This window comes from Panthera leo, chromosome F3, assembly GCF_018350215.1.
Source record: "Panthera leo isolate Ple1 chromosome F3, P.leo_Ple1_pat1.1, whole genome shotgun sequence".
Lineage (NCBI taxonomy): Eukaryota > Metazoa > Chordata > Mammalia > Carnivora > Felidae > Panthera > Panthera leo.
The window spans coordinates 49,098,133-49,106,095 of record NC_056696.1 but is presented as its reverse complement, the minus strand read 5'-3'; positions in this window follow the sequence as shown (position 1 = coordinate 49,106,095).

The window sequence follows — 7,963 nt, the reverse complement described above, 5'->3', positions numbered from 1 at the left end:
TAACATCAAAAACCAAATAACCCATTATTTGGATTATTTTATAATAATATTTTTAAAAATATTTTTAAATATTTAAATAAATATTTAAAAACAAGCAGAAGACATGAACAGTTATTTCTCCAAAGAATTCATACAGATGACCAACAGACACATGAAAAGATTCTCAACATCACTCATCATCAGGGAAATGCAAATCAAAACCACAATGAAATATCAGCTTGCACCTGTCAGAATGACTAAACTCAAAATCACAAAAATCAAGTGTTGGTGAGGATGTGGAGAAAAAGGAATCCTTGTTTACTATTGGTGGAAATGCAAACTAGTGCAGCTGCTCTGGAAAACAGTATGGAGGTTCATCAAAAAATTAAAAATAGAAGTACCATGGCATCCAATAATTCCACTACTGGGTACCCAAATAATAAGAAAACACTAATGAGAAAAGATATATTCACCCATATGTTTATAGCAGCACTATTTATGATAGCCAAATTATGGAAGCAGCCCAAGTGCCCATTGATAGAGCAAACAAAAAGAAGTAGTGGTGTGTGTGTGTGTGTGTGTGTGTGTGTGTGTGTGTGTATGTATATTATATATTATATTATATATATATACACACTTATATATGATAGTCATGTATATATAGTAATATATATATTACTGAATATACTGAATATCATTCAGCCATTAAAAAGAATGAAACCTTGCCATTTACAACAAAATGGATGGAACTAGAGAGTATAATGCTAAGTGAAATAAGTCAGTCAGAGAAAGACAAATACTGTATGGTTTCCCTTATATGTGGAATTTAAGAAACAAAACAAAGAAAGAAAGAGGCAAACCACAGAAGAGACTTTTACTACAGAGAACAGATGGTTAAAAGAGGGGAGGTGGGTGGCAGGATGTGTGAAATAGGTGAAGGGGAAGAAGAGTACATTATCATGATGAGCACTCACTAATGTATAGAATTGTTGATCACTATATTGTATACCCTGAAATTAATATAACACTGTATGTTAACTATATTGGAATTCATATTTTTAAACACTAAAATTAAAAAATTCATTTATCAATTAATTAGGATTTTCTTGTTCAAACATTTAATTATCACATCATTGTTACTAAATGAAAAATTTGAAGTTAATTTTTATATGATTAATTTATATATTTATACAATTGAGTACATATAATTTAATCAAATAGTAACCTAAAATAAAAATATTTTTGTATTCAAAATACTATGTTTATATCTAAGAATAAATTATTTTTAATATCTTTAGAGTATTGGTGGATTACAAATCACTACAGAAGATGTTGAAATGCCAAAAAAAATTGGAAAATCCTGATATGGTCTACAGAAATATCAGCACCTCACAAATAGGAATCTTTGATATTTTTCAGAAAAATAGAATATTTATAATTGCTTCTGTCTTTCATAAGAAGCCTTTTTGTGTGAATATATTACAAACATTTCTTTGCTTACACTAATTAGTTTTTAAAAGAAGAAAATAAATTAATCCCGAAAGATACTCAATGTATATTTGACTTTTAGCATAATTTCATCAGCATACTACCCTTTTGATTCTATTTTGATAAGAAGTTTGTGTGATGAAACAATTTCAAAATTATAATGATAAAAATAACCATAATAGTGACTAGGAATAGTATAACACACCCCTTAGTAAATTGATTCATAATTTTTCCTTAACTATATAAAATACAGCTGTGTGCGTTGTCTTTACAAGGGAAAATAAGTACATCATCCAAAACTCCTTAATTTCAGCCTCTCACTAATTACACATCTGCTGCTTCTGCCCTTACATGTATCATTATCCCAGTTTTCATTAGGTGACCTCTTGACACCAGTGACAATCCCACAAAACATAATGGTGGATGTTTATTAATTGGTCATGTACAAATAATCATTCGCTTAATTATAAAACTCAACGTGTGTATATATGAATATGTGTTCATGTTTCTCCTATTGGATTCTTATTTATATTCTCACAAAAATGCAAAAATGATATGCAGGTGTGTGTTTTTAAAAGGTTTATTGCAATTGTTACGATGAAAATTCCATTTTTTTGTTTGCTTCCTCTTTTCCTTTTCATCTTTGTGTGGGAGAAGTAATCTGTCTGAAAGTTGGGTCACACATACATATTGGTGAATGTGCTTCTCAATATGAAGAAAACTTCCATTTCTATTGTCATGCCAAGAAAAAATACTTCAATTTTTCTTTATGCATATATCGAATAAATGGACTACATGATCATATTTCAGACCCCCCACTTTCTATACTCCTGAAACCTACACCCACTGGTCATTCATGCATCATCAACAAAACAAGCATCCTAGAATATGCTTATATCTCCAAAAGGTGAACACAACTTGGTTGCCTTTGGGAATAGAGGCTGGAAAACTACGGGTTTTCCTTTTTTTTTATCCTTAATACTTTGTGAATGTTTTCAGATATACACATGTGTTTTTTTTCCCCAAAACTTAACATTTGTATTTTCAAATGGAATTTTTTCACACCATTTTAATCAGAAAAACAGTTTAGAGTAAAAGGGATTATTTAGATGATTTTAATAAAAACTTTCTAACTTATGGAAATTTACATGCATTAAAAAATCAAAGTTTTAACTTGATTTAGGGAAATCATAAAAAAATTTATCCCTTGTGTAGGAGAGCACACCATTGCTGTATTCTTTGCACTAGATAAACATACATTTCTAATGTTCCTAATTCAACTATTTATATGGCTACAAACATGCAGAGAAAAATGTTTTTAAAAAGACTATTTTGTTTTTTATTGGTTAAAAAATAGATTTACAGTGGCTTTTAAAAGCTTCTATTATTCCTGTATCATGTTATCCTCTAAAGTTGAGCTATCAGTCCTCATTCTAAATTGTTGGTAACAAAGAAAGACTTTATGCAACTCCCATTTTAAGGCAACACAAATAACTGAATGTACCCACAATGCAACTTCCAGACAGAAAACTTAGAGCCCTTTCTATAGACAAACCACAAGATTCCTGAAGAAAATTTACAGCAATATTTCTTCTACTTTATTTTTCAAGTGAATTTTATTAAATCTTATACTTTCAAGTTAGTAGCCTATTCATTTATATGATTATTTATTCATTTATTAGAAGAATATAAATTGAGTACCAGTGATGTGCCAGAAATACTGCATGGTGCTGCATATGTAGTCAAATGAAGCTGGACGTCTGCCATCATAAAACTTGAAATTGTCACACAAAAATATATTGTATAAATAAACATTATAAAAAGTGAAAAGCTATAGAAGAAGCAAACATGACTGCTAAGATAGAGGTGACAGGAGAGACTTTATTTGAGTGGTCTGGGAAGATGCCATTAAGAAAGTGATATTTATGCTAATTTGATGGATAAGAAACCAGTCCTGAGAAGAGCATGGGGCAAAAGATTACAGGTGGAGGAACAATCACGTGCAGTATGTTAGTGAGTATCTTGGACTATTGTAGAAATGTTAAGAAGCTGATAGTGAGTGAAGGGACACATGGTATAATATTAAATTAAAGAAGTAATCAAGACCTGGCCATGCAGGGCTGAAGTTGTCAGGAATTTGGCATGGATTTAAAGTACGATGAGAAGGTTTACAATGAGTGGTTTTCAGCAGTGGAGAAATATGATCTCTTTGTGTGTGTGTGTGTGTGCGTGTGTGATAGACTTGAAATACAGTTATGAGACAGAATCCATAAAATTCTTAGAATAAAGAAGGAGTTATCAAAGACCACAAATTTTCTACCTTTCTATATGAATTAAAAGAAATCCTTTCGGATTGCACTTATCCTTATTGGTCACCCCTGAACGTTCCATAAAATAATGTTTTATTTTAAGAAATGGTTTTATGTCATGTAATCTTAAATATGTATCATATCAGTGTAAGTCCACTTTTGTTATTATACAGTTTCACTGAAAGTTATGATGTTTAAAAATCTTTATAGAATTAACTTTCAGAATAAATGCCAGTATTACTAAATGTTAAAAATATTCTAATCAGCAGGCTGCCTTCTATTCCATCGTTTTCTATTAGACATCATCTTAAATAGTAATTCTTTTCAGACTCTAGAATTCAAACCATGGATAAAGTTTTAATAGTAATTGAGTCAATGTAGCCATTTTAATTGATTACCATATATTACACATGTATATATAATTAAAATATAATTATATACTAATTCTACATTTATGATTTTCTTTTGTATCAATACAACACAGTAATTATTCACTTATCGATCATTATATATTAATAAATAAAAGGAATGGCTTTAGTCAAGAATTGGTTAGTAATCGATTTTTCATCTGATATCATCTGATATTGATTTAATATATGGTCAAATGCCAGTGATGATTCCAGTTTCTCATGCAGTTATTTTTTTAATGTCTATTTCTTTACTTGGGGTGGGGGGCAGAGAGAGAGGGACAGAGAGAATCCCAAGGAGGCTCCATGCCCAGTGTGGAGCTGAATGCAGGGCTCGATCTCACAACTGTGAGATCATGACCTGAGCAGAAATCAAGAGTCAGACTCTTAACCAACTGAGCCAACCAGGTGCCCCTCATGCTGTTCTGCTTAATGGAAAATACAATTTTGGTATACCATAAAGGACCTATTAATACTTACAAAGTACTATTATCTATAACTATTATAATTATTTAATATTAAAATAAAAACTCATAAAAAATAATTTAACACATCCAAATAAAACTGAGTGCTGTTTTGAGAAACATGAAAAATGCAGTTTTCCTTCTAGTAAAGGCAGCACTACACTCTGGTGTCACCTTTGATGACATTCAAATAGGTCACTGACTTCAAAAATAAGAAGGACATAATTGTGACTTATAGTTTAAGGGTCAGTGATAGAACACTTACCCAAATATTGGATACTAGTTTAAATATAAATGTAGACCTAGTTAGCCTAGGAAAGAAGAAATAAGCATGTTTAGTTCAAGCAAGTAAACTCATCTCAGCCCTGTTTTTCTTGAGGCTTTGATTAATAAATGATATCTTCAAGCATATAACAAAACCTAATGTGAATTTAGTGCAATCATAAATGGCAACAGGAAGGTAAGGAAGAGATTTTGAAAATACTCATCCATCTATCCTGAAACAATTAATCTTCAGAGGAAGTTATTAACATCAATCTCTTTACCCGAATTCACCTGAGAATTAGATGCTAGTAAAACACATTCATTATCTAACATTTGAGTTTTTCATCTCCAGACTAAAAAATAAGCTAACAACACAAAAGCAATTAAAATATAGTTCTTGTTTAACAATTTCCTCTGTTAATTACCTTTACAAAGAATCAGTCTTTCAAACTGACATGCATCGTGTATAAATTAATCTTACAGGAACAGGAAAGTATACAAGCCTAGCAAGAGTTATTTTATTTTATTTTTCTCAAAAAGCACATCAATCATAAATGAGAGCATTAGCCTCAAGACTAACATTTTTCTTGGGTCCTATTTAGAAGCCAGGAGACATGGATTTATTTTGTTTAAATATTAATTTTGTCATATTTTATAGACTTTTAGACAAATCCTCCTTCCAGACATAATTACCTCAATAAAATTAATATTTCAAAAAGCAAATGGGATATAAAATATATTTGAATGTATGTTTACTGTTATTTTTATTTTATCTATTAAAATATATATATCTTAATTGCCATTTGCATATGCATGAATTGATCTAAACACAAGACTCTACAGGGGAGACCTAACATTTTAGTTTTTAAAATTAATCAACTGTTATATTAGGTAAGATACAGTAACAAACAAGCTGCTATAACAGATTCTAATTATAAATCGCCCATGCATAACACAAGTATGTTTTTCCCACTCATAACATGTGCGTTCCTGATAAGTAGCATCACTTCCCCCAACTAGTGTTTCAGGAACCACAACCCCTCATCACTGTCATTCCAGGATGGATTTTTGAGTGCTGAGAAGCTGAACCAGAGTTTGGATTCAGTTATTTGTCTAGTAACAATACAGAAGGGTAAAAAAATGGACAGCACAGAAAGAAATATTAAAAAATACAATGGCTGAGAATTTTCCAAAATGGATGAAAAGCACCAATCTGTTTGGGCAGATGGAAAGGCTGAAATCCAATATGGTGAGACATCTAGAGTCAGGATGACTCTTGAGATTTGTACTGAATGAAGGAAATGATACTGGGCCTTTGTCCTTCAGAACTCATCATTCATTACTTAGTGCGCACCCTTGGGGAAGAGGTATGATCTTGGGTGAGGCATCTTCTTGTAGCCAAAAGCAATACCACAGAGAGATTTAAGCCATCTATAGCCCACCCTGTTGGTAGCTGTAGAAATGAGGGACATGGAATAGTATCCACCATAATTACATGCACTGGAATGTAAATACTCATGGGATATAGGTGGAAGTCCTGAGATAACTGCTCAATAGCTGGAATTCCTTTGCCACACGTTAACTCAGGCTAGTAACTGCTATGCTGCCCAAAGTTCCAACAGGTTTTCAAAAAAAAAAGGAAGAAAAGGGAAGAAAAGAAAAGAAAAGAAAAGAAAAGAAAAAAGAAAAGAAAAGAAAAGACAAGACAAGACAAGACAAGACAAGACAGGGGGAGGGGCACCCTGTGGCTCAGTCCCTTGAGCACCCAATTTCAGTAATGATCTCATGGTTCATGAGTCCAAGCCCCACCTCAGGCTCACTGTTTTCAGCACAAGCCTGCTTGGGATTCTCCCTCTCCCTCTCTCTCTGCCCCTCTCCTGCTTGTGCTCTCAAAAATAAAATAAGCATTAAAAAAAAAAAAACAAAAAACACTTGTTTTAATTTTCAAACATTACTAGCTGGGAACATACAAAAAGTTACTTTTCAGCCTCAGTGTATTGAATTGTAAAACATTAAAATATATGGTTATAACAATGTATGTAAAAAGTTCACTCGTGTCCCTCCTTTTCCACCTTCCCCACTTGAGTGGGCTCGATTCTTGTTGTCCACTGAGCATTTGTTGACCTGACCATTAAAGGACTTACACTGTGAAGATCAGTGCTGTAAGGCCACCAGCAAAACGTGGCATCCATTTTCCAGTTACGGAATGGTGAAGAAAACAAAGAGGAGTCAGTTGAGGGACAGTATGCCTCCCAATCATCTCCCACCGATATTTTATGTATAGAATTGTTGATTTACCTTCCACATCAAAACTAAGGGAACTGTTCCGGCTATCTCTTGCTAGGTCACAAACCATCTCTAACTCTGTAGCTGAAAATAATAATTTTTTGTTTATCATGATTTTATATTTGGCTCCCCTCCCTGCTCCCATTTGTTTTTTTCTGGGCTCAATCACGAGCTGCATTCAGCTAAACGTTCTCCCAGGCTGGAGGTTCCCAGTGGCTTTCATCGCGTGTCTAGCAGAGTAGCTTGATTCTTCCACGTGGCCTCTTCTCCTCCAATAAATAGACTGGCTCAGCTGCCTTACCCAGTGGGCCCAAATCAGAAGCTACAAGATCTCTTGAGACCTAGCCTAGCCCTGCGACTGGATTTGAGCAAGACAAAGCAGCAGAAGTGACAATGTACCGATTAGGGTGCGAGAGCAAGCGCCGCAAAAGGGTGAGAGGTGAAAGCAATTCTGTACGCTGTATTACCTCTTTAGCCATTGTTCTCTTTAAAATCTTTCCACTTACAGGGGTCGCCTGCGTGGCTCGTTGAGCTCCAGCTTTGGTTCAGGTCATACTCTCATGGTTGGTGGGTTGGAGCCCCACATGGGGCTCTATGCTGACAGCCCCTAGCCAGATTCAGATTCTCCGTTTGCCACTCTCTTTGCCTCTCCCCCACTTGCATTTTTTTTCCTCTCTCAAAAATAAACAAACATTAAAATAAATAAATAAATAAATAAATAAATAAATAAATAAATAAGTAAACAAAGAAAATCTTTCCATTTCCA